The sequence below is a fragment of the Arachis ipaensis genome, chromosome B9 (genome assembly GCF_059453495.1).
Source record: "Arachis ipaensis isolate K30076 ecotype BB chromosome B9, ASM5945349v1, whole genome shotgun sequence".
Taxonomy (NCBI): Eukaryota; Viridiplantae; Streptophyta; class Magnoliopsida; order Fabales; family Fabaceae; genus Arachis; species Arachis ipaensis.
The window spans coordinates 94,591,154-94,617,539 of NC_142444.1; the positions used below are offsets into that span (position 1 = coordinate 94,591,154).

Here is a 26,386-nt window from a genome sequence, read left to right on the forward strand (position 1 = left end):
ATTTCCTTAGCATCCCTCTCTACCTCTCCCAAGCATTATAAAGGGATTTGTCATCCTCTTGTTTAAAGCCTTGGATGTCCAGCCTTAGCTGTGTCATCCTTTTTGGAGGGAAATATTGATTCAGGAATTTGTCTGATAACTATTTCCATGTCCTTATGCTTGCTGTGGGTTGGTTATTTAACCACCTTTTAGCTTGAACTTTTACAGCAAACGAAAACAGTAACAGTCTGTATACATCCTAATCTACCTCCTTGTCATGTACTGTGTCAACAATTTGCAAGAATTGTGCCAGAAACTCAGTAGGTTCTTCCTGTGGAAGACCGAAATACTGGCAGTTTTGCTTCACCGTGACAATGAGCTAAGGATTTAGCTCAAAACTGCCTACCTTGATGGGGGGTATAAAGATACTACTCCCATATGCAGCAGTAGTGGGATTAGCATATGATCTCAGAGTACTTCTGGACTGTTCATTTCAACTTAGATCCATTATGGATAAAATGAAATTGATGTGAATTGTAAAGAAGATATATTTTTGTTTTTATTTTATTGAAGTAGAACAAACCAAATTATTAAGATAAATAAAATTAATAAGATAAAATAAAATAAAATAATTAGAAATTTAAAATGTAAATTTCGAAAACCAAGGGAAAAATAAATTTGAAAATGAGAATAATTGCTTAATTGAGAAGATTTGAAAAACTCTGTATATGATTCTTAAAAAAGATTTTGAATTTTGAAAGGATTTGATTTTAAAATAAAAATCTGAATTTTTTAAAGTAATTTTCGAAAATTAAATTTAAAATAAAGAGAAAAGATATTTTTGAATTTAATGAGGAAAGAGAAAAACAATAAAATGACACAGGACTTAAAGTTTTTAGATCTAATGCTCCTTATTTTTGAAAATTTTGGAGGGAAAACACCAAGGAACACCAAACTTAAAAATTTTAAGATCAAAACACAAGGAAGACTCAAGAACACTTTGAAGACTCACAAGAACAACAAGAACATGAAGAAAGAACACCAAACTTAAAATTTTTAGAAAACCAAAATAAAATTTTTGAAAACTAAAGAAAAGTTAACAGGAGAACACCAAACTTAAAGTTTGGCACAAGATTTATTCAAAAAAAAATTATTTTTGAAAAAGTTTTAAAAAGAAGATAGCCAATTACCAAGAATATAAGCACAACGCTATAGCCAATTGAGCTATAAATTTAACGTGTTTTAATAAGGTATTTAATAAATAAATATATTTTTTTTAGATACTAATAATTCGAAAATGCACAAGAAAAACAAGAAAAATCACAAAACAAGGAAAACTAAAGATCAAACAGGGGAAATAAATAAGAACAACTTGAAGATTAAGAAAGAACAATGAACACAAATTCGAAAATTTAAACAAAATAAAAAAAAACATGCAATTGAAACCAAACTTAAAATATGAAACTAAACTCAAATAGAAAAACTCAATTATCAGTTTATAAAATTTTTTAAAAATTTAAAAAGAGAAAATAAGGATAAAAAAAATTTTCAACCAAAAACAACAATAGAAGACTCTAAACCAAAAAGAAAAATTTTCCTAATCTAAGCAACAAAATAAAACGTCAGTTGTCCAAACTCGAACAATCCCCGGCAACGGAGCCAAAAACTTGGTGCACGAAATTGTGATTCACACTTTTCACAACTCCGTACCACTAACCAGCAAGTGCACTGGGTCGTCCAAGTAATACCTTACGTGAGTAAGGGTCGATCCCACGGAGATTGTTGGCTTGAAGCAATCTATGGTTATCTTGTAAATCTTAGTCAAGAGATTAATTATGATTATCAGTCTGAGGTGCGAAAAATAAAAGAGCATGAAATAAATACTTGTTATGCAGTAATGGAGAATATGTTGGAGTTTTGGAGATGCTTTATCTTCTGAATGTCTGCTTCCCCCTGTCTTCTTCTTCACGCACGCAAGGTTCCTCCTATGGCAAGCTGTGTATTGGTGGATCACCGTTGTTAATGGCTACCATTCGTCCTCTCAATGAAAATGGTCCAGGTGCGCTGTCACCGCACAGCTAATCATCTGTCGGTTCTCACTCATGTTGGAATAGGATCCATTGATCCTTTTGCGTCTGTCACTACGCCCAACCCTTATGAGTTTGAAGCTCGTCACAGTCATTCAATCCCTGAATCCTACTCGGAATACCACAGACAAGGTTTAGACATTCTGGATTCATAAGAATGCTGCCAATGGATTCTAGCTTATACCACGAAGATTCTGATTAAGGAATCCAAGAGATACTCATTCAATCGAAGGTAGAATGGAGGTGGTTGTCAGTCACGTGTTCATAGGTTGAGAGATGAATGTCATGGGTCATCACATCCATCATAATATAGTGCGAATGAACATCTTAGATAGAAACAAGTGTGTTTAAATAGAAAATAGAAATAATTGCATTAAGTTATCGAGACACAGCAGAGCTCCTCACACCCAACAATGGAGTTTAGGGACTCACGCCGTCAAAGAGTACAAAGTTCGGATCTAAAATGTCACGAGGTACAAAATAAATCTCTAATAGTTGTTTAAATACTAAACTAGTAACCTAGGTTTACAGAAAATGAATAAGCAATGATAGATAGTGCAGAAATCCACTTCAGGGGCCCACTTGTTGTGTGCTGGGGCTGAGACTTGAGCTTTACACGTGCCTAGGCTGTATTTGGAGTTAAACGCCAGGTTTTAACCTGTTTTAGGCATTTAACTCCAACTTGTAACCTGTTTCTGGCTTTTAACGCCAGAATGCAATATGGAACTGGAGTTGAACGCCAGTTTACGTCATTTATCCTTGAGCAAAGTATGGACTATTATATATTGCTGGAAAGCCCTGGATGTATACTTTCCAACGCAATTGAGAGCGCGCCATTTGGACTCTTGTAGCTCCAGAAAATCCATTTCGAGTGCAGGGAGGTCAGAATCCAACAGCATCTGTAGTCCTTTTTTAGCCTGAATCAGATTTTTGCTCAGCTCCCTCAATTTCAGCCAGAATATACCTGAAATCACAGAAAAATACACAAACTCATAGTAAAGTTCAGAAATATGAATTTTGCCTAGAAACTAATAAAAATATACTAAAAACTAACTAAAACATACTAAAAACTACATGAAATTAACCCCAAAAAGTGTATAAAATATCCGCTCATCACCTCATCACTTGGTAACTTGGGTTAACTAACCCGGGATTGTCAGCTGAAAGTACACTATCAAGAGCAACTTTTGCTACAGAACATTTAGTAACCCAAAGAGGTGCTGGACACCAAGGCCTCAAAGAAAGAAAATAACAAACCATGTGCCTGTAGTGAGCATGTATGGCGGAGAGAGACTTGAGGGAGTAAATCCTTAGGGGTGTTTCAACACCTAGCACCTTGAACCAACTGGTTTAGGAGTGTTGGCTGAAAGCTTACTTTAAAGAGTTGCCCCCTCACAGAGCACTTAGCCTAAGGATGCAATAAACCCTGAGAAAAAAAAGGGAGGATCAAAGAATAAGGATCTCATAGGATGCAATCAAGCAAGTATTCAAGAGCATGATAAGGACCTGGAAACCAGTAAAGGAATGAACCTAAGTTGCTATGCATGAAACCCCATAAACCAAGAGCTTTACTTCTATAACAAGAACTTGTTTCTCTCGTTCTTTCATTAATCATTCTGATGTTTCAGTACTTGCTTAGGGACAAGCAAGCTTTAAGTTTGGTGTTGTGATGCCAGGGCATTTTGGCCAGTTTTACTGACCTTTTCTTTACTGTTTTAGGGTAGTTTGATGCATTTTCTTAGTAAATAAGCAAGTTTTGGGTAGAAATACACTTACATCTTGATTCAAGCAAACATTGTGAACTTTACATGATTTCATGAGAATTATGCATGAATTGAATGACAAACTCGATAATTCATGATCTCATGACTTGGAATAGAGCTTTGATGCACTTTATTTGCATTATTTCAGGACAAAGGAAGCAAGGAAGAGCCACGTTAGTAGCCACGTTGGTCTAATTAACGTGACCACTAACGTGGAATGGGCATAAGCTTGTGGCGTTAATGAGAAAAGTGATCGCCAATAACGCCTACAAAAGCCATCATAGCCTACATTAGTTGCCACCTTAGTTACATTAACATGGGTGCTAACGTGGAAAGAAAAGAGGAGCTCCAACGTTAGTGGTAAAAGTGAACACCACTAACATTCCAAAAGGCCATACATAAGCCACGTTAAGAGCCACGTTAATCTAATTAACGTGAACTCTAACGTGGGAGGAGGAAGAAATTTCCAACGTTAGTGACACTCACCTTTGTCAGTAACGTTGGACTAGGCCCACATTGCCCACGTTAGTGGTCACGTTAAGACCACTAACGTGAAGGGTAACGTGGAGCAAGGAGTGATAGGCCAACGCTAGTGACACTCACCTTTGTCACTAACGTTGGAGATGGCAATTACCACAACGTTAGTGGCCACATTAATCTAATTAACGTGAACTCTAACGCGGGGAAAAGAGGCAATTAGCAACGTTATTGGAAAAGGTGAATGCCAATAACGTTTGCAAAGGACCAAGAGGCAACGTTAGTGATCACGTTAGTGCCACTAATGTTGAAGTTAATGTGGATCGTTGTTGGTTTGGAACGTTAGTGAAAAAGGTGATCGTTACTAACATTCTCGAACCCACATTTTCACTAAACGTTAACACCACTAACATCCTAACTAACGTCCATGCCTAACTCACACTTTTTCTGCAAGCAAAGCTGAGCCCACTAATAATTGTAACTGCTTCAACTTAAGATCAAAGGCCCATATCCAAGACTTGAAGAGCCAACTAGAAGATAAGAAGAGTAGTATATATAGGAGTAGTTTGGAACTAGTAAAAGAGCCTGGGAATTTTGGAGAACTACACTCTGTATATTTTACTTTCTCTGTAATTTCTAGTTAATTTGAGAATGCATTCTTCTTTATCTTCTTCCATTTCCCGAGCTATGAACAACTAAACCCCTTTTCATTGGGCTAGGGAGCTCTGTTGTAATTTGATGGATCAATAATAGTTTTCATTATTCTTCTTCTTTCTTTTCTCTTGATTTTACTAGAAGGCTTTTAATCTTCATCCAATTGGGTAGTTGTCTTGGAAAAGAAGCTATTCATACTTGGATCTCTTCGGAACCTTGGAAGAGGAATGAAGAGATCATGCTAGAAATACTTTCTCATGTTGGACCAAATTGGGGTTTGGATGGATATAGTGACATATAATCCTACCAACACTTTTATTTGGGAATACATGTGGTATAATCAGTGACCATACTTCATCTCTTTTCATGAGCAATTAGACCAAGAAATTGGCTAATGATCAAGATTTGAGAGATTGAATTACCAAGGAATTGGAATCCAATCACTTAAGATTGCCAAGGAGATCAATGAATGCATTGATTGAGGAAGAGATGAGAATGAACTTGATCCGGAGAATACAACATCTCCTGAGCCCAATGAATCCCCCATTTCTAATCTTACCCATTATCTTTACTTTCTGCTATTTACTTTTATGTTCATTTTCCCAAACCCCCGTTTAAGATTCTGCAACTTACTTTCCGTCATTTACATTATGCCATTTACTTCCAGCAATTACATTTTCTGTTATTTAGTTTCCTGCTATTTACTTTTCTGCAAATCTCAACTCAATTTCTGCTTAGCTCAACTAGAACATTCCTTTGATTAAAGTTGCTTGACCAATCAATCCCTGTGGGATTCGACCTCACTCTATTGTGAGTTTTTACTTGACGACAATTTGGTATACTTGCCGAAGGAAAATTTGTTGAGAGACAAGTTTTCATACATTAATGGGCCCCAGAAGTGGATTTCTGCATCATTTACTTATTTTCTGTAACCCTAGTTACTAGTTTAGTATAAATAGGAGTTTTTACTATTGTATTCGAGGTCTTGGTCATTCTGGTTCCCTCTCTGGGGCCGAAGCCAATGAACACTATTATCACTTATGTATTTTCAATGGTGGAGTTTCTACACCATAGATTATGGTGTGGAGCTCTGCTGTTCCTCATGAATTAATGCAAAGTACTATTATTTTTCTATTCAATTCAAGATTATTCTTATTCCAAGATATTCACTCGTACTTCAACCTGATGAATGTGATGATCTGTGACACTCATCATCATTCTCGCCTATGAACGCGTGCCTGACAACCACTTCCATTCTATCTACAATAGCTTGAGAGTTTATCTCTTGGGCTCCTGGTTCAGATTAGAGTCTTCGTGGTATAAGCTAGAATTATTGGCAGCCATTCTTGAGATCCAGAAAGTCTAAACCTTGTCTGTGGTATTTCGAGTAGGATCCGGGATGGGATGACTGTGATGAGCTTCAAACTCACGGGTGCTGGGCGTAGTGACAGACGCAAAAGGATCAACGGATCCTATTCTAACATGAGTGAGAACCGACAGATGATTCGCCGTGCGGTGACAGCGCATTTGGACCATTTTCACTAAGAGGACGGGAGGTAGCCATTGACGACGGTGATGCCCAACATACAACTTGCCATGGAAAGGAGTATGAATGATTGGATGAAGGCAGTAGGAAAGCAGAGATTCAGAAGGAACAAAGCATCTCCATACGCTTATCTAAAATTCTTACCAATGAATTGCATAAGTATCTCTATCTTATTTTATATTTTATTTATATTTTAATTATCAAAATCCCATAACCATTTGAATCCGCCTGACTGAGATTTACAAGGATGACCGTAGCTTGCTTCAAGCCGACAATCTCTGTGGGATCGACCCTTACTCACGTAAGGTTTATTACTTGGACGACCCAGTGCACTTGCTGGTTAGTTGTGCGAAGTTGTGAAGAAGAATTGAGATTATGATAGTGCGTACCAAGTTTTTGGCGCCATTGAGATCACAATTTCATGCACCAACCCCTATATGACCCTAACGCATATCCACCATACCAACCACTATATGAACCATACATAGAGCCACCACCATTCCAACACCAATACTCCCAAGTACCACAATTTTCATATACACCACCTCAAGACTTTTGATGCCAAGGCATCATAGGCTAGTTTCACTAGCATTTTTCTGTTAGTTTTAGTTGTTTTATGCATTTTCTTGAGCTTAAAGTAACCAAAAATGGTTAAATGAAGAACAAAGTAATGAACCATCCAAACAATATGATTTTGATGCAAATTCCATGAGTTTTAGTTATATTACTTAAATGCTATGAATGAAAGATTTCTCATGAAATTTTGCAAGACTTTGATGCAATTGTTTGGATGATTTCAGGGAAGAAGAGGCTAAGCAAGGAAGCAACAAAATCAATAAAGGAAGCTTGAATATCACATGTGGAGTTTAAGTTCCGGTTGAAGCCTAAACTGGAGCTTAAACGCCAAAATCATGAAGGATAAGAAATGCTGGGATTGAAGTTTAACCTCCAGTTTGACCTCAAACTGGAGGTTAAACGCCAGAATGAGTATGCCACCCAGGGAGGAGTTCCACGTTTAACCTCCAGTTTGACCTCAAACTGGAGGTTAAACGCCAGAACCAGGAAGAGTACCAGGGAGCCATTCCACGTTTAAGCTCCAGTTTGACTCAAACTGGAGCTTAAACGTGTTCGATAGCTTTTCCACTCTAGGGTTGCTCTCTCCATCTCCACGTTTAACCTCCAGTTTGACCTCAAACTGGAGGTTAAACGTGTTCGACACCTCCAGTGCCACCATTCTAAGCTTCCACGTTTAACCTCCAGTTTGACCTCAAACTGGAGGTTAAACGTGTTCGACCTCCAGTATGCCTCCACCCTTTTCCACGTTTAACCTCCAGTTTGACCTCAAACTGGAGGTTAAACGTGTTCGACCTCCAGGGCTGCCCTTCCTATCCCCACGTTTAAGCTTCAGTTTAACCTTAAACTGAAGCTTAAACGTGTTCGACTACATGACTCTCCAGGGCTACCTTCTTCCATTTCCACGTTTAAGCTTCAGTTTAACCTTAACTGAAGCTTAAACGTGCTTCTTCAAAAGGCCTCACTGGAAGTGTCTGGCGTTTAAGCTGCAGTTTAAGCTTAAACTACAACTTAAACGCCACTCTTGAAAAAGGTTTCTGGGCCAAAAATATTGTGATTTAAGTTAGTCTTTGAGCACAAATATTAACTTAAACTTACTTTGGTATGAAACCCAATTGAATATCATGGTTTATGGGATTGGGCCTGAAGGATTGATGAGTTTGAAATCTCAATTTATTGAGTCATGTGTCATTATTTGATTATCACTAAGTTGGCTCAATAAATGTTACAGGATTTGGATCAACAACCTCATCAAGATTATGGATCATAAACCCAAGGCAAAAGGAAGGCAAGGAGAGGCCTCAAAGCCCAAGAAGCACAACTGAAGCTCAATATAGAAAGTGTATAAATAGGATAGAAGTTAAGTTAGAGGGACTTTTTACTTCACTTTTAGCTAGTTTTCCTTTTCTTTGTAATTGAATTCAGAGCTATGATTCACTAAACCCCCTTTCATTGGGTTAGGGAGCTCTATTGTAATTCAATGAATCAATAATAGTTTATCTTCTTCTTCAATCTTTTCTCTTGAATTTTGTTAGAAAGCTTCTCGATCTAATTCCATTGAGTAGTTGTCTTGGGAAAGAAACTACTCATACTTGGAATCCTTCGGAGCCTTGGGAAAGGAATGGAGGATTCATGCTAGAGAAGCTTTCTCACAGTGGATTGGATTGGGGTTTGGATGGATATTGTGACATGTAATCCTACCAAATTGTGGTTCATGAAATTGTGTGGTATAATCAGTGATCAAGCATCATCTCTTCTTATGAACATTTAAACCAAGGGATTGGGAATTTGTTTGTTTTAGAGAGCATTGGTGAGCCAAGGAATTGGGATCCAATCATATAAGATTGCCAAGCAAAATTCAATGAATGCATTGGTTGAGGAAGAGATATACATGTTTTGATTCGGAGATTTCAATATCTCCTAAACCCAATGAATTCCCCATTTCTGATTTCCACTTTCTCTTTACATTCTGCAATTCAATTCTTGCAATCATCCCCATTCCCTTTTAATTTCAGCAATTTACATTCTGCTCTTTAATTCATGCAATTTAAGATTCAGCCATTTAATTTTCTTGTCATTTACTTTTCCCGCCAATTTTACATTCCGCAATTCTCATCTCAAATCTTGATTCCGCTCAACTAGAACACACTTCTAATCCGAATTGCTCACTCAACCAATCCTTGTGGGATTCGACCTCACTCTATTATGAGTTTTTACTTGACGACGATAACCGGTGCACTTGCCGGAAGGAATTTTGCCGATCGTGCAATTTCCTAAATCGTAGCATAACACGTTTATGCGCATCAAGTTTATGGCGCCGTTGCCGGGGATTGGTTTTCGATTGACAATTCTCAAATTGGAAGCTAACTAGATTGAGCAATTTTCTATTGCTTTGTTAATTCTGTTCTAGATACTTGTCGAATTTTAATTTCTGCACTTGGTTACATGCTTTCCTTCTTTATGCCTTTAAATTCATGCAACTAACTCACTGACTCACTAACTGTTTGAATTAATTCCTCAATTGAGCTAACCATACTCTTCCATTAACCAAGAGTATTTCACTTGTTTGTGTTTGAGCTGTGTTCTTGTATGACAGGTAGAAGAGGAGAGACATCAACTCCTCCATATACCGAACCAGAGAGGACCCTTCATAGACTTAGAAGGGAAGCAAGAGGGAAGAGAGTAGTGGGAGAAGAGGAATCTGAAGGAGAATCTGAGGACAATTTTGAGGAAGCTTTAGATCTCAACATGGATAGAGAAGTTCACAACCATGAGAGAGCTGATGGAAACAATGCCATCCCTGAGAGGAGGGTTCTTAGTTCATACATAAACCCAACCTCTGGGAATTGTGGTAGTAGCATCCAGAAACCACCCATTCAGGCCAACAATTTTGAGCTCAAGCCACAGCTAATATCACTTGTGGAAAATCATTGTTCCTTTGGAGGAAGTGCTAATGAAGACCCAAACCAACATCTCACAAAATTCCTGAGAATTTGTGACACTGTGAAGTCCAATGGAGTCCAGGAAGATGCCTATAAACTGCTTTTGTTCCCATTCTCACTTAGGGACAAAGCAGCTAAGTGGCTGGAATCATTCCCAAGGGGGAGTCTAACAACATGGGATGAGGTGGAAAGCAAGTTTCTGGCACGTTTCTACCCTCCACAAAAGGTCAATAGGCTTCGATCTGAGGTTCAAACTTTTAGACAACAAGATGGTGAAACTCTCTACGAGGCATGGGAGAGATTCAAGGACTTGACAAGGAAATGCCCACCAAACATGTTCCATGATTGGGTTCAACTGCACATCTTCTATGATGGGCTCTCTTATGAATCAAGGAAGGCTGTAGACCATTCATCAGGAGGTTCATTGAACAGGAAAAAGACTGTGGAAGAGGCCATTGAAGTGATCAAGACAGTGGCTGAGAATGAGTACTACTATGCATCAGAAAGGCACAACACTAAGGGAGTCATGGAGCTGAACCAGGTTGATACAATTCTAGCCCAAAACAAGGTGTTTGCCAAGCAACTAGCAGAGCTTACCAGGCAATTAGAAACAAAGCAAGTGGCTGCAATACACACACAAGATCAAGAGGAAGTAGGCATTGAAGGAGGTGAATGGGATGAGGTTAACTATGTGGGAAACCAACAAAGGCAATCATATGATCCACATGCCAACACTTACAACCCAGGCTGGAGAAACCACCCAAACTTTGGGTGGGGAAACCAACAAACCCAACCACAAAACCACAAACCTTACAACCACAACCAACATAACAATTCCACATACCAAAACTCCAACCAAAGATCATACCAAGCCACACAAAACACTTACCCCCAATCATCATATCATGGCCAAAATAATCAACATACCCAACCTAATCCGAACCAACAATTTCAAGATCAATTAAACCGGATAGAAGGAATGCTTGCAACCATGAGCCAAGACATAATTGAATTGAAAGCTTTTAAGGAAGAAGTAAATTCTAACTTGCAAAACCAAGGAGCTGCCATCCAGAAGCTAGAAAATCAAATTTTGTATTTGACTAAGCAAGCCCCTGGGACAAGCGGTTCTCATGCTGCCAAGGCTATTGCAAGGGAGGAATGTAAGGCCATAACCCTCAGAAGTGGAAAGAATCTAAAGGAGATTTCAAGGGAAACCACAGAGGATGAAGCAAAGGAAAATGTGAAAGACAAAGAACAAGGACAATATGTTACACCGTTTGCAACAAAAGAAAAAGAAAAAGAGGTCTTGAAGCCTTACACACCTAAAGCACCTTATCCTCAACGTTTGATGAAAAGTGAAAAGGATGGCCAATTCTCCAGGTTCTTGGAGATTTTCAAGAAGCTTCAAATCAACATTCCCTTTGCTGAGGCAATAGAGCAAATGCCACTCTATGCAAAATTCTTAAAAGAATTAATGACCAAGAAGAGAAGCTGGAGAAATGAGGAAACTGTGTTGTTAACTGAAGAATGCAGTGCCATCATTCAGCACAAATTGCCTCAGAAATTGAAGGACCCAGGCAGTTTCCAAATCCCCTGCATTATAGGAGAAGTCATGGTGGAGAAGGCCTTGTGTGATTTAGGGGCCAGCATCAATTTGATGTCGCTAACAATGATGAGAAGAATGAAGATTGAAGAAGCCAAACCAACAAGAATGGCCCTCCAATTGGCAGATCGAACTTTTAAATTCCCTCATGGGATAGTTGAGGATTTGTTGGTGAAGGTGGGAGAATTTATATTTCCTGCTGATTTTGTGGTGTTAGATATGGAGGAAGAAGCCAAAGCTTCAATAATTCTGGGAAGACCCTTCCTAGCTACTGCTGGAGCCATCATAGATGTACAAAAGGGTGAACTCACTCTTAGACTCCATGATGAGAAATTGGTGTTTAATGTATTCAAGGCAATGAGCTATCCATCAGAATCACTAAGGGAATGCATGAGGGTTGATGTAGTGGACATTGCAGTACAAGAAACTTTTGAGGAAACAATAAAGGAAGTGGCAGAGGAAGAGTTCACCAAGGATATTGAAGTTAGTGATATCAAGGGTGCTGACACAACCATGCTAAGCAGGCCAGAGAAAGTGAAGGAAGAAAAGGAAGCACCAAAACCTGAGCTCAAAGCATTGCCCCCTAATCTCAAGTATGCATACTTGGGTAGTGATGAGAGTCACCCTGTTATCATTAGCTCGGCCTTGAGCCAAGAACAGGAAGAAGAATTGATCAAGGTGCTGCAAACTCATCAAGATGCCATTGGATGGACCCTAGCTGATTTGAAGGGGATAAGTTCATCCATATGCATGCATAAAATCTTGTTAGAAGAAGATGCTAGACCCTCCATTCAAGCTCAGAGAAAATTGAATCCCGTCATGAAAGAAGTGGTACAAAAGGAAGTCAGGAAGTTATGGCAGGCAGGGGTAATCTACCCCATTTCTGATAGCCCATGGGTTAGTCCCATCCATGTAGTTCCCAAGAAAGGTGGCATAACTGTGGTGCCAAATGAGAAAAACGAACTCATACCCACAAGAACCGTTACTGGGTGGAGGATGTGCATAGACTACAGGAAGCTCAATGAAGCCACCAGAAAAGATCATTTCCCACTCCCATTCATGGATCAGATGCTTGAAAGGCTTGCCGGACATGCTTACTATTTCTTCTTGGATGGATATTCAGGCTACAACCAAATAGTAGTTGATCCTAGTGATCAAGAGAAAACATCATTTGTTTGTCCATATGGAGTTTTTGCTTATAGACGCATGCCCTTTGGATTGTGCAATGCACCTGCCACTTTCCAAAGATGCATGCTGTCCATCTTTTCGGACATGATTGAAAAATTTATTGAGGTCTTCATGGACGATTTTTCTGTGTTTGGGGATTCTTTTCCCAGCTGCCTACACCACCTTGCCTTGGTGCTTAAGAGGTGCCAAGAGACTAACCTAGTATTAAACTGGGAAAAGTGTCATTTCATGGTCACAGAAGGAATAGTCCTTGGCCACAAAATCTCTAATAGAGGCATGGAGGTGGACAGAGCTAAGGTGGAAATCATTGAAAAACTACCTCCACCAAGTAATGTCAAGGCAGTTAGGAGCTTTTTGGGACACGCTGGTTTTTACAGAAGGTTTATTAGAGACTTTTCTAAAATAGCCAAACCTTTGAGTAACTTGCTTGTCTCTGATACACCCTTTGTATTTGATAAAAATTGCATGCTAGCCTATGAACTTTTGAAGCAAAAACTTTCCTCTGCACCTATCATTGCCCCACCTGATTGGAACTTACCGTTTGAACTGATGTGTGATGCATCAGACCTTGCTATTGGGGCAGTGTTAGGACAAAGGAAAGACAATTTGGTACATGTGATTTATTATGCCAGTAAAGTCTTGAATGCTAACCAAAGGAATTACACAACCACTGAAAAAGAACTCTTGGCAATAGTCTTTGCATTTGAAAAATTTAGATCTTATCTCATTGGATCTAAAGTCATTGTCTTCACTGATCATTCAGCTTTAAAATATTTACTTGCTAAACAAGAATCTAAACCGAGACTTATTAGATGGGTTCTTTTGTTGCAGGAATTTGACATTGAAATCAAAGACAAGAAGGGTGTAGAGAACAAGGTGGCAGATCATTTATCAAGGATACCATGTGAAGAAGGAAGCACACAAAGCACACATGTAAATGAGTGCTTTCCTGATGAACAACTCATGATAATTCACAAAGCACCCTGGTTTGCAGACATAGCAAACTTCAAGGCCACTGGGAGTTTACCTTTGGAATTTAACAAACATCAAAGGAAGAAATTGGTAAATGATGCCAAATACTTCATCTGGGACGAACCATACTTGTTCAAAAAATGTTCCGATGGCATACACAGAAGATGTATATCCGAGGAAGAAGGAAGGGAAGTCTTATGGGACTGCCATGGCTCCACTTATGGAGGGCACTTTGCAGGGGAAAGAACAGCAGCTAAGGTGTTGCAGTGTGGTTTTTATTGGCCTACTATCTTCAAAGATGCAAAAGAATTAGTGAAGCACTGCCATGAATGCCAGAAAGCTGGGAACCTGCCAAGAAGAAATGAAATGCCACAACAATTCATTCTGGAACTTGAATTGTTTGATGTATGGGGGATAGATTTCATGGGACCATTTCCCTCCTCATACTCAAATAATTACATTCTTGTGGCAGTAGATTATGTCTCCAAATGGGTTGAAGCAATAGCAACTCCAACCAATGATAATAAGGTAGTCATGAACTTCCTCAGAAAACACATTTTTTGCCGTTTTGGGGTTCCAAGAGCAATCATCAGTGATGGAGGAAGCCACTTTTGCAACAAACCATTAGAGGCATTACTCCTAAAATATGGAGTCAAACACAGGGTAGCCACACCATACCATCCACAGACAAGTGGGCAAGCCGAAATATCTAACAGAGAACTCAAAAGAATCCTGGAAAAAACTGTGGGAACTTCAAGAAAGGACTGGTCGATTAAGCTAGATGATGCTCTTTGGGCATATAGGACAGCTTTCAAAACACCAATTGGAATGTCTCCTTACCAACTAGTATATGGAAAAGCTTGCCATCTGCCACTGGAGTTGGAGCACAAGGCATACTGGGCCTTGAAACTTCTGAACTTGGACAACAAAGCCGCTGGAGAAAGAAGGATGTTGCAAATTCAAGAGTTGGAAGAATTCAGAGCGGAAGCTTATGAGAATGCCAAAATTTACAAAGAAAGAGCAAAGAAGAAGCATGACAGCAACATAGCCCCAAGGAAATTTGAAGAAGGGCAAAAAGTATTGCTCTACAATTCTAGGCTGAAGCTATTTCCAGGGAAGCTAAAATCAAGGTGGTCTGGACCATTCCTTGTCACCAAGGTCTCCAACTATGGACAAGTAGAAATCATGGAAGAAAAGTCACAACGAACCTTCATTGTTAACGGTCAAAGACTCAAGCATTACTTGGGAGATGTGGAGGAGAAGGACAAAGTTAAATATCACCTCAACTGAGGAAGCTGACCGTCAAGCTAATGACGTTAAAGAAGCGCTTGTTGGGAGGCAACCCAACCTGAGGTAATACCTTGTTGCTGTTTCTTTTATTTGTTTCAATAAAAAGGGTAAAGTAGTTTCTGTGCATTGCAAAGAATTAAGTTTGGTGTTTCACACCAAACAATGAATTCATGGATCAATAAGTCGAAGGGGAATGTGTAACTCTAAGTTTGGTGTTCCACCATAAAGATCAACTGAACACAACAACCTTTGAATTATATGAAAGGAACAACTATTCTAAGCAGTCACAGAAATGCTTAAAACCCTTAGTAGCAACATCATTCCAAGATAACTCAAGGATTCAAAGAACAGAGAGAAGTAAGTGGGAGACTAAGTTTGGTGTTCACACACCAACTTAAGAATCCGATACTTACCCACACATAGTTGAGCTAACCACTCAAGTGCTTGAGAAGCAAGCAACTTCATTACTCTTTGCAGGAAAGGAAACAAGAACCTTAAAGCATGAAGCAACATTTAGGAAGAAGAAGGAGAAATCAAAGTGTTTCATGACAACAAAGAGAAAACAAGGAATTTCACAAGGTGGTATTGTTCCTTGATAATTCTTTAAAAAGGGCAAACAAAAGCATGCGTGTTCTGGTTTAAACTGTAACTGTTGAATCTTTCTGGAATGTGTAGTGTTTTTTTTAGTATGTCTGTTTGTTAATTGCTTTGAATAAAGTGAATGCCTAGATGTTTGGATATAACTTCACCTTCTTAAACAAGTGCGTGCCATGCTTGTTCTGTTTCCAAAAATAAAAGAAAAGTTTGAACAAAAGTAACTTGGCTAAATTAGTGACAAATCAAGTAGAATTAAGTGGTGGTATGCATGCTTGATTGTGTAGTCAGATCACTAAAATTAGAGTGTAGAATTATCATTTTTTATGTAGAGAGTAAAAATTGTCTATGGATCTTGATGAATAAATGTCTTTGGCCATGAAAAAGAAAGAAAAAGAAAAAGAAAAAGCCACAGAAAAAGGCAACCAAAAAGCAAGAAAATTGAGAAAACAAGCTAGGTACCAATGGTTTGAACTTCTGAGACAGATGCCTGTGGTGTTTATGTATTAAGGATATGCTTGGATGAATAGGTTCTGAGGAGTGTTTCAACACTTGGTAACTTGGGTTAACTAACCCGGGATTATCAACCAAAAGTCCATTATCAAGAGCAACCTAAATACAAAACATTTAGTCACACAAAGAGGTGCTGGGCACCAATGTCTCAAGAAGAAATGTGAACTAAAATGCCTAAAGTGGATATGTGTAGTGCACTGATAAGAAAAAGAAAATGCCAAAGGCTTGTGCAACACATGACACTAAGCAAACAAGGAGCAAAAGAAGCTCTAAGAAAAAGAAAAGAAAAACAAAGAAGAGAAAAGTGCCAAAGACATAAGAATAACAAGAGGCCATAGCAATTTTTGATGGATGCAATGAAAAAGTGATAATCCTACCTGATAAGTATGAAAAAGTGATGCTGCAACTTTCTGCATAAAACCCTTCTGATGAACTTCAAATGCTTGCTAATATAGCCAATGTAATTGCTTTCTGTTCCATACTTTCTTCTCAAATAACTCAGGACTTGCTTAGGGACAAGCAAGTATTAAGTTTGGTGTTGTGATGCCAAGGCATCATAGGCTAGTTTCACTAGCATTTTTCTGTTAGTTTTAGTTGTTTTATGCATTTTCTTGAGCTTAAAGTAACCAAAAATGGTTAAATGAAGAACAAAGTAATGAACCATCCAAACAATATGATTTTGATGCAAATTCCATGAGTTTTAGTTATATTACTTAAATGCTATGAATGAAAGATTTCTCATGAAATTTTGCAAGACTTTGATGCAATTGTTTGGATGATTTCAGGGAAGAAGAGGCTAAGCAAGGAAGCAACAAAATAAATAAAGGAAGCTTGAATATCACATGTGGAGTTTAAGTTCCAGTTGAAGCCTAAACTGGAGCTTAAACGCCAAAATCATGAAGGATAAGAAATGCTGGGATTGAAGTTTAACCTCCTGTTTGACCTCAAACTGGAGGTTAAACGCCAGAATGAGTATGCCACCCAGGGAGGAGTTCCACGTTTAACCTCCAGTTTGACCTCAAACTGGAGGTTAAACGCCAGAACCAGGAAGAGTACCAGGGAGCCATTCCACGTTTAAGCTCCAGTTTGACTCAAACTGGAGCTTAAACGTGTTCGATAGCTTTTCCACTCCAGGGTTGCTCTCTCCATCTCCACGTTTAACCTCCAGTTTGACCTCAAACTGGAGGTTAAACGTGTTCGACACCTCCAGTGCCACCATTCTAAGCTTCCACGTTTAACCTCCAGTTTGACCTCAAACTGGAGGTTAAACGTGTTCGACCTCCAGTATGCCTCCACCCTTTTCCACGTTTAACCTCCAGTTTGACCTCAAACTGGAGGTTAAACGTGTTCGACCTCCAGGGCTGCCCTTCCTATCCCCACGTTTAAGCTTCAGTTTAACCTTAAACTGAAGCTTAAACGTGTTCGACTACATGACTCTCCAGGGCTACCTTCTTCCATTTCCACGTTTAAGCTTCAGTTTAACCTTAACTGAAGCTTAAACGTGCTTCTTCAAAAGGCCTCACTGGAAGTGTCTGGCGTTTAAGCTGCAGTTTAAGCTTAAACTACAACTTAAACGCCACTCTTGAAAAAGGTTTCTGGGCCAAAAATATTGTGATTTAAGTTAGTCTTTGAGCACAAATATTAACTTAAACTTACTTTGGTTTGAAACCCAATTGAATATCATGGTTTATGGGATTGGGCCTGAAGGATTGATGAGTTTGAAATCTCAATTTATTGAGTCATGTGTCATTATTTGATTATCACTAAGTTGGCTCAATAAATGTTACAGGATTTGGATCAACAACCTCATCAAGATTATGGATCATAAACCCAAGGCAAAAGGAAGGCAAGGAGAGGCCTCAAAGCCCAAGAAGCACAACTGAAGCTCAATATAGAAAGTGTATAAATAGGATAGAAGTTAAGTTAGAGGGACTTTTTACTTCACTTTTAGCTAGTTTTCCTTTTCTTTGTAATTGAATTCAGAGCTATGATTCACTAAACCCCCTTTCATTGGGTTAGGGAGCTCTATTGTAATTCAATGAATCAATAATAGTTTATCTTCTTCTTCAATCTTTTCTCTTGAATTTTGTTAGAAAGCTTCTCGATCTAATTCCATTGAGTAGTTGTCTTGGGAAAGAAACTACTCATACTTGGAATCCTTCGGAGCCTTGGGAAAGGAATGGAGGATTCATGCTAGAGAAGCTTTCTCACAGTGGATTGGATTGGGGTTTGGATGGATATTGTGACATGTAATCCTACCAAATTGTGGTTCATGAAATTGTGTGGTATAATCAGTGATCAAGCATCATCTCTTCTTATGAACATTTAAACCAAGGGATTGGGAATTTGTTTGTTTTTAGAGAGCATTGGTGAGCCAAGGAATTGGGATCCAATCATATAAGATTGCCAAGCAAAATTCAATAAATGCATTGGTTGAGGAAGAGATATACATGTTTTGATTCGGAGATTTCAATATCTCCTAAACCCAATGAATTCCCCATTTCTGATTTCCACTTTCTCTTTACATTCTGCAATTCAATTCTTGCAATCATCCCCATTCCCTTTTAATTTCAGCAATTTACATTCTACTCTTTAATTCATGCAATTTAAGATTCAACCATTTAATTTTCTTGTCATTTACTTTTCCCGCCAATTTTACATTCCGCAATTCTCATCTCAAATCTTGATTCCGCTCAACTAGAACACACTTCTAATCCGAATTGCTCACTCAACCAATCCTTGTGGGATTCGACCTCACTCTATTGTGAGTTTTTACTTGACGACGATAACCGGTGCACTTGCCGGAAGGAATTTTGCCTATCGTGCAATTTCCTAAATCGTAGCATAACACGTTTATGCGCATCAACTTTCACCAATATGAACCACTTTCCAACTATAATACCTTTCACTCAAACAATGAACCCTTTCTTCCACCACCACCTTCATTGGATGAATATCTCCAACCCCTTATGCAAGAACAACAAGAGCTTCTAGCTAGGTGTCAAAAGTAAGAAGAAGAGCAAAAGATGCTAGGGGAACTTATGGCTAGCTTGACCAAAGTAATGAATCATATGGTATCATTGTGCTCAAATATCTAAGACACTTTCATTGTTGAATATGGAAGATTAATTGAGGAGCACAATGAGAAGGAGAATTTTGAGCTTCAAGGAGAAGAAGAGGAGTTAAATCAAGAGGTGCAACAACAGGAGGAAGCCGAGATTGTTAAACAAGAGGAAGGAGTGGTTGGGGATTTAGGAGATGTTGAGTGCAAAGAGGAATCTCAAGTTGAAGAGCCTTCTTCCATGGAGTTTGAAATTGATGTTAAGGAGGATAGTGCACAACCTCCAAGGCATAATGTGATTGAAGAAATGGAAGAAGTGGAGCAAGCAACAAATCCTCCTATCTATGATGATTCCACATCAACATATGATCCTTTTGATTTTGATGAATCCTTTCCCATTGAACTTGGAATTGACAATGAGGTAGACTTCACTCAACATCCGATTTATGATTTGAGTGATGGGGAAGAGCTAGAAGACATTGGTGAAGAAGAATTTGAACTTGAGGAAGCTTGGCAAGGGGTAGAGCATGAAGTATCTTGTCAAGTGGTGGAAGCCCCTAGAAGAGGATGGACGGGAGTGGAACGTGCCTTATCAAGATCATTGGGGACTCCTCCACCTAAGTCGCCATCCAATCCTTAATTTGAGTGGGTAAAACACATTACTCTTACCTTTATTATTCCACTTGAATTTGGTTTGCTTGAAACGGATGGCCAACTTAGGGCGCTTTGTGGAATGAAGCGTAAGAGGAGGATATTTAGTGGTTGGCGTTGTAAGTCTAGGCTCATTATGGTTGGAGGCTCAAAATGAGGAGCAAAGGTTGAATTAATGGTCAATTGGATGGGTCTAGGAGGGTAGTTTGGTGCCTTAGTGAGAATTCGAGCGAATTACCATGATCAACTCAAAGAAATTACCATGATCAACTCAAAGACGGGTGTGAAAACAAAGTGTGGGATCCCGGATTACAAGAAGAGGATCAACTTTGGGAGCTCATGGTTTGTGAAGAACTCCATCAAAGCTTGGAGCTATTAATTTTGAATGACGGAGCTTATTGGGGATTCAAGCATTGGTGGATGTTCAAGGTTGGATTCAAGCACAAGCCACCTTGATGAAGAGCTCCTCATAAGTCAAACTTAAGGACAATAAAAAAAGTGCTAGGTGGGAGACACCCCACTATGGTAACATCTTTTTATTTTTCTCTTTAGTATATATTGGTAAAATAAGTTTAATTTCATGTTTTGTTTGGTTAGTTGAGTTCATTATGGAGTCTAGTATGTTAAATAAGGTTTTATGGTATTTTGGTAGCTGTTTGGAGGTTTGGAATGCTTGGTTTGGTGCAAGAACATGAAAAATTCTGAAAAATAGAACACCATGCCACGCGTATGCGTGACCCCAAGTTTTTCAACACCCCACGCATACGCATTGATGCCAGGGCATTTTGGCCAGTTTCACTGACCTTTTCTTTATGGTTTTAGGGTAGTTTCATGCACTTTCTTAGGAAATAAGCAAGTTTTTGGTAGAATTTCACTTACATCTTGATTCAAGCTAACATTGTGATTCATATATAAATTCATGAGAATTATGCATGAATTGAATGACAAATTGGATGATGCATTTCTCATAACTTGGACTAGAACTTTGATGCACTTTATTGCTTGATTTCAGGACAAAGGAAGCAAGGAAGAACCACGTTAGCAGCCACGTTAGTCTAACTAACGTGACCTCTAACGTGGAAGGGGAGCTAGCTTGCAACGTTAATGAGAAAAGTAATGACAATGTTAAGTGTCACTAACGTTGGCTCAACTTCCCCTCTCCACGTTAGAGTTCACGTTAACTTAGTTAACGTGACTCTTAACGTGGTCAATGATAGCTTCGAGAGTGTTATTGGCAATCACTTTTCTCATTAACTTTGCAAGTTACCTCCCATTCCTTGCTTCCTTTGGTCCTGAAATCATGCAATAGAGTGCATCAAAGTTCTAGTCCAAGTCATGGGTAATGCAACATACAATTTGTCACTAAACTCATGCAAAATCCTCATGAAATAATGTAAAATGCACAATGTATGCTTGAATCAAGGTGTAAGTGAATATCTACCCAAAACTAGCTTATTTCCTAAGCAAATGCATGAAACTAACCTAAAAACAGTAAAGAAAAGGTCAGTGAAACTGGCGAAGATGCCCTAGCATCACAACACCAAACTTAAAGCTTGCTTGTCCCTAAGCAAGTACTGGAACAAGAGAATGATGAATGGAATGCCAAGAGCAATAAGTCATTCTTGTGGAAGTCATATCACTGATTTTATGGTGGTTTCATGCATAGCAACTTAGGTTCATTCCTGGCTTTCAGACCTTTATCATGTCTTAAAACACTCACTTTGCATACATCCCATGAGACTTTTATTCATTGATCCCTTTATTGTCATTTTAGAGCTTATTGGTGTTCTTAGGCTAAGTGCTCTGTAAGGGGGCAACTTTTTAAGATAAGCTTTTAGCCAACACTCCCGAACCAGTTAGTTCAAGGTGCTAGGTGTTGAAGCACCCCTAAGGACTTACTCCCTCAAGTCTCTCCCCCATACATACACACCACAGGCATATAGTTCATTTATTTTCCTTCTTGAGACCTTGGTGTCCAGCACCTCTTTGAGTTACTAAATGCTCTGTGGTGAGGGTTACTCTTGATAATGGACTTTCAGCTGATAATCCCGGGTTAGTTAACCTAAGTTACTAGGTGATAAAGCACCCCTAAGAGCTTATTCATCCAAGTAGATCCCTCACACAGGAACACCACAGACACATATCTTAAGATCAAAACCATTGGTGCCTAGCCTTATTGCTTACTCTTTTTCTTTTGTTTTTCCACTTTCATTATTCTTTTCTCTTTCTCTTATTAGGATCTTGTCATATACTTAGTCTCATGAGTATATTCAAAGCAAAGTATTCAGGCCAGATAGTTGTCATCCCACCTTATGGTTGAACCAACTTAGCTAACTTATGATCATACCACAAACTCATGAATGTACTCCATAGTGTGAACTCCACTCTGGTCTTTTGAAACATAAACATTCTCTCTTCATTTGATTAAAAAGGGACAAGCATACAAGTAAGTAAAGTAAGGATGCAGTGACATAAAGACTAGCACACAGAGACTTTCTTCAATACCAAAAACTTAAAAGACATAATTGAAGAATGTTTAAAAATAACATGGAAGTAAGTTCTATTTCATACAAGATCTTCCTTATTTAAAGCATAGAAAAAGGTGGAATAAAGAAGGAACTCCACCACCTTTTACTGTTGTGGATGTCCATGCTCTTTTCCTTGCTTGTCCTCCTTGTTTCCTCTTGCATTTTCTCGCATCCGTGCCAATCTTGCTTGCTTCCAATCCTCAAGTGCCTTCCTCACTGACTCATGACTCTCTTCCACCCTTTGTCTTTCCTCTCGTGATAATTCATCCTTCATTTCTTCATACCTGGCTATTCCTAGATGTAATATTGGCAGCTGTCCCACTAAGTAGCCGAGCTTGGCTTGAGTGTTTATGTGATGTCCTGTTTCGCTCATATAAACTCCTTCTGCGAATGCCCTTTGCTCGTCCAATAGTTCTGCCTATTCTATTTGTCTTCGATGCATCTCATGTATGTGAGCCCCTTGATGTGCTTGGATATTGATTAGTCTCTGGATGGATTCTTGTTGCTCGTTTTGCCTTCCTTCCATCCTGTTTAATGTTTCTCCCCATTGTTATCCTTGACTTAGTTGCTGTTCCATCATTTGCCTTTGCCATTCACCTTGCTGAGTCATCCATCTTGAGAGTTTTTCCTCTTGCTGCCCCATCATCTATAGTTGAAGCTCTTTCTGTGCTCCGTGGCTTTCCAAATATTGTCTAGACAAGCAATCAATGGCCTCCTGCAATTGGTGCATGTCCAAGGTCTGTTGTGTTTGACCCTCTAAGACTTGTCCTTCCACTACTTGAGGGGTTGTCTTCTTCCTTTGCTTCCGCTGAGGCAACGGGGATGCTGCAGCATTCATCCTTCGTACAGTTATTAGGATGCCTTCCTTTATCCACATGGGGTTCTCATCTTCAAAAACCACCCCAGCTTTCTTGCATATTCGGTAAATAGTGCTGGGGTAACCTAACGTTCCTCTTGAGTCACTTTTTTCTGCCATCTTTCTAATACCTTCAGCTATGAGTTCATGAACCTTGATTTCTCCTCCCTTCAGTATACAGTGCAGCATTGTGGCTCTCTTGACATTCACCTCCGAGTTGTTTGCAGCTGGGAGAATAGACCTTCTCACTAGTTCAAACCACCCCTTGGCTTCAGGAGTGAGATCTGTTCTCTTGATGAACTTTGGTTTATTTCTCGCACCCCTTTCCCAGTCATCTCCTGGTACACAAATATCTTGTAGAATCTGGTCATAATTGGGGTTGTCCAATCTTGAGTGATAGCTTTCTTCTTCAAACTGTATAGACCGTAGCTTCAATGCCCTCATGACATTCATGGGACCAAAATCCACCATCTTTCCTCTCACAAAGCTTGCGTAAGACTCATCTTTCTTATCATATCGAACCGCATTTGCATAAAATTCTCTTATGAGGTTTGCATTCACCTTAATGACCGGGTCAGTGAGGAGCTCCCATCTTCTCCTTTCTATCTTCTCTGTGATTTCGGGGCACTCAGTCTTTTTAACATGAAATCCCAGCTCATAAATGATTTCCTTATCAACCATCCACCTGTATTGCAATGCATGATGCAAGCTTCTAAATCTCTTTTCATCATATGGGTGTTCTTCCATGAGTTCCTTTCCCTTACTTCTTTTAGAACCCGAAGACGCCATGAATGATAGTTAATATGTGAAGGTGGCAAAGTTGTGGAGATTTTTAGTTGTTTAAGGTTTTATTGCGATGAAGAGAGTGAGGTGGGAAAAAGGTTTTTAATGGGGTAGGCAGTGTCTTGTACCGAAATGGAGAGTGGTGAAGATTGGGTAATGACAATGAAGGTGGGCACGGAACAAGGTTCATTTATATAGAGAAGTTGTGAGAGAGTGGAGGGTGTGGATTGATTGAGTGGTTACTTGGTGGACGGTTGGGGTGATGCATGGATAAAAGACAAGGATCATCACTTTATGAAGGAGATTGCTCGGTCTTTTAGGGGTTCCATTTTTCCAATGTTGCATGGCAACATTTTCCAATGTATTCCCTTTTTAGAACAAGTGTGTAGCCCTTCCTTTTGTGGTGTCCGATCCTTCTTTGTTTAGTTGTCCAATCCATCCCTTTTTATGCTTCTTTTCTTTTCCTATAAAAATTTAAAATAAGGAAATTAATATCATAAAAATCAAACTCTACGGCTAGAATAATAAAGAGAAGAAAAAGAGTTTGTTTATTTATGAATTTCAACTAACTAACTACTTGTGTATCCTTATGCATTTTGGTGGCACCATGGGGTGACACCAAACTTAGTTTGAAGCAATGTGATGAAAAGTTTTGTTCAAAGCTCCCAAACTAGCATGCATCTTGGTTTGCTTTGAACACCAAACTTGTTCTTCACTATATACTGCATGATAAAGATTTCACCAAGTGTTTGTCAAGTTTGGGTTGAAATTCATAAACATTGATTTATTCATTATTTTAAAAACATATAAAACATGGGTTGCCTCCCATGAAGCGCTTCTTTAGCGTCACTAGCTTGACGTTTTTCCCTCGTCAGGGTGGTTGGTAGTGCTTAAAGTCCTCCCCTCTTGCTGTGGACTTATATCCATTGATTGGATCAATGATCTCCATATGTTCTAGGGAAAGAACTCTGTTGATAGTGAAGACCTTGGGTAACTGAGATGGTACAGTAGGGAGATTAGGGGGAATATCTGGGAAGTAAGCTGAGACAACTCTATCCCCTGGAGAGAAGTCTTCCGTAGGGATCTTCTTGTTCCTCCACCTCCTTGGTACCTTCTTCTTTGTTTCTTTTGAGGTTGCCTTCCCCTTGGTGACCTCTTTTTCTAAAGGGGTTGTGATGCTGTCTTTACCTGCCTCTAGAGGTTTAGGTTCCTCCAATTTTTCCTTGAGCTGTGGCAATTGCTGTTTTCCTTGTTTATCAATTAAGGGGATCTCACCATGATCTGGCTGTGCTTCAGTGCTTGTCTCCTCCTTCAATGTCTCATTATCATTTGTGCTTAGTTCCTTGTCCTCTTGATCTGTTTCTTGTGAGAGTTTGAAAACATTGAAGCTGAGTCGTTCATCATGGATTCTCAATATTAGCTCCCCTTTCTCTACATCGATAAGTGCTCTGGCCGTAGCTAGGAATGGTCTTCCCAATATGATTGGGTGAGTGTGACTCTCTTCCATGTCTAGGATGACAAAGTCTGTTGGGAGGAAGTATTTCCCAACCTTTAGCAACACATTTTCCACCACTTCTATTGCTTGCTTTTGAGTTTTGTCAGCCAGTCTGATGATTACATCTATGGGTATTATCTCATTGATCTGCAGCCTCTTCACCAGGGATAATGGCAGTAAGTTGATGCTGGCCCCCAAATCACATAGTGCTCTATCGAACATAGTTTCACCTATGGCACAAGGGATGTGAAAACTCCCTGGGTCTCTTCTTTTTGTAGGCAACTTAGGTTGAATAAGGGCACTACATTCCTTGTTCATCACTATAGTCTGGCCTCCTTTGAGTGAGCTTTTCCTGGGAAGAAGCTCCTTCATATACTTGATGAATGCAGGCATTTGTTGAATTACCTTGATGAATAGTATGTTTACATGTAGAGATACAAACAAGTCTAGGAACCTTGAGTATATTCTCTTTCCCACAGCACCATTGAGCAGTTGAGGGAGGGTGCATAGAGCTTCAGCAGCTCTTGTTGTGAGATTTCTGGTTCTTGGTGATATCTATCCTCCTCCTTTGTTGAGTTGTCTTCAGGTTGTTCGAAAATTTTGCCTTGCTTGTCTTCAGTCTCTTGATCACTTGTAGTGACCATTTTGCAATCTTCCCATCTTACTTTCTTTGCTTCTCCTTTGGGGTTTTTCTCCGTGTCACTTGGGAAGCTATCAGTAGGTTTGGGAATCTTCTCAGCTAAATATCCCATCTGGAATTCCAGCTTCCTGATGGTCTCTCCCTGGTTCTTAATATTGGCTCGCACCTCCTCTTTGAACACCTTATTTTCT

The 26,386-nt window shown here is 39.2% G+C and overlaps 1 non-coding gene across 1 annotated transcript; it reads right to left on the reverse strand.

Annotated features, from left to right (window-relative positions):
- Positions 1 to 10,253: 10,253 nt before the first annotated feature.
- Positions 10,254 to 10,357, reverse strand: LOC148545515 (small nucleolar RNA R71). Its single transcript, XR_015901349.1, has one exon. It is a non-coding gene; the product is annotated as a small nucleolar RNA R71 (small nucleolar RNA).
- Positions 10,358 to 26,386: the final 16,029 nt, after the last annotated feature.